Source organism: Tenrec ecaudatus, chromosome 10 (assembly GCF_050624435.1).
Source record: "Tenrec ecaudatus isolate mTenEca1 chromosome 10, mTenEca1.hap1, whole genome shotgun sequence".
NCBI classification, from domain to species: Eukaryota; Metazoa; Chordata; class Mammalia; order Afrosoricida; family Tenrecidae; genus Tenrec; species Tenrec ecaudatus.
In genome coordinates this window covers 41,939,354-41,940,818 of record NC_134539.1, presented here as the reverse complement: position 1 = coordinate 41,940,818, position 1,465 = coordinate 41,939,354, and the positions used below count along the sequence as shown (strand labels likewise).

General features: G+C 40.1%; 1 pseudogene; it reads right to left on the bottom strand.

Moving 5' to 3' along the window:
- Positions 1 to 294: 294 nt before the first annotated feature.
- Positions 295 to 1,250, bottom strand: LOC142457915 (olfactory receptor 13C8-like; annotated as a pseudogene).
- Between the last annotated feature and the right edge of the window lie 215 nt (positions 1,251 to 1,465).

The window sequence follows — 1,465 nt, the reverse complement described above, 5'->3', positions numbered from 1 at the left end:
TTTATGTTGCATAAATATTACTGTAACTAACATATTTTAAAAAGTGAATTTTACAATGACTTATGACCTGATTGTTTTATAAAGTTTAATTCTCTGACTGAGAGTGCTTACATTTTACATTATTTTATTTCTGCAATTAGAAAACTTGTGAATAACGATAGCTATGAAAATATTACTATTTTGTTATTTCAATAACAAATGGTGAATAATTTTTTAATATACAACAGTTTCCTCTTTCCAAATTCTGGGTCTCTAGAAGCTTTGAATCTCAGGTCACAAAGAGTCAAGGAGTGCTTACATGCCATCAGAGAAGTGTTTTCTACCCAGCATGCTCTTCACAGCAGCCTTGACATCCTTGTTTCTCAGGCTATAGATGATGGGATTGAGCATAGGAGTTATCACTCCATAGACGAGGGAGATGAGGGCGTCAATAATGTCTTGATGATCGGAACCTGCAGAATTTTTGGACTTGGGTTTTGCATACATGAAGAAGATGGTTCCGTAGAATATAATCACCACCGTTAGATGGGCGGAACAGGTGGAGAAGGCCTTACGTTTCCCTTCAGTAGACGGAATCCTCAAAATGGTGGCAACAATGAAAATGTAAGACAAAGAAATTACTAGCAAGGGGATTATGAGAACAATCACATTAGACCCAGCCATACTAATCACATTGATGGAAATATCAGCACAGGCCAGTTTCAGGATAGCCAGAATTTCACAGATAAAATGGTTAATAACATTATTAGTGCAGAATGGTAACTGCATTGCAAGAGATGTCTGCACAAGAGAATTAGTAAATCCAGTGACCCAGTTGCCATGGGCACATAGGTGTTCTTGCTCATGATCACAGGATATCGAAGCAGGTAGCAGATTGCCACACAGCGATCAAGTGCCATAATGCCCAGGAGCACACACTCAGTGGCTCCCATAGCGAAGGAGAGAAACATTTGCACCACGCATCCTGAGAAGGAAATGGTTTTCCGTACTGTGAGGAAGCTGTCGAGGATTAGTGGGACAGAGGAGCTTGTGTAGCAAATGTCCAGGAATGAAAGATTGCAGAGGAAGAAATACATGGGGGTGTGCAGGTGAGAATCATAGATGATTACTGAGATAAGGACTCCATTTCCCAGCAGGATCATCAGGTACATCCATAAAACTAGCACGAAGAACACAGTCTGGAGTTTGGGGTAGGCAGAAAGCCCCACCAGGACGAATTCTGTCAACATGGAATCATTGGTTCTTTCCATGATACACGTACGCTTTCTCACACAGGCACTGTGAGAAGGATGGAATAGCAATTTGTTAATACAATAGCCTGGGAGAACAAGGTCTTGTTTTAGAATAAGATCTATTTCCCCTGATTAATTTTAGGTCAAACTTGAATCTTTAAGTCATATTTTCCACGGAAAAAAAATGACCGTCCTCCCATTTCTCCTAGGTTTTCAACTCAGTTTTCCAACAG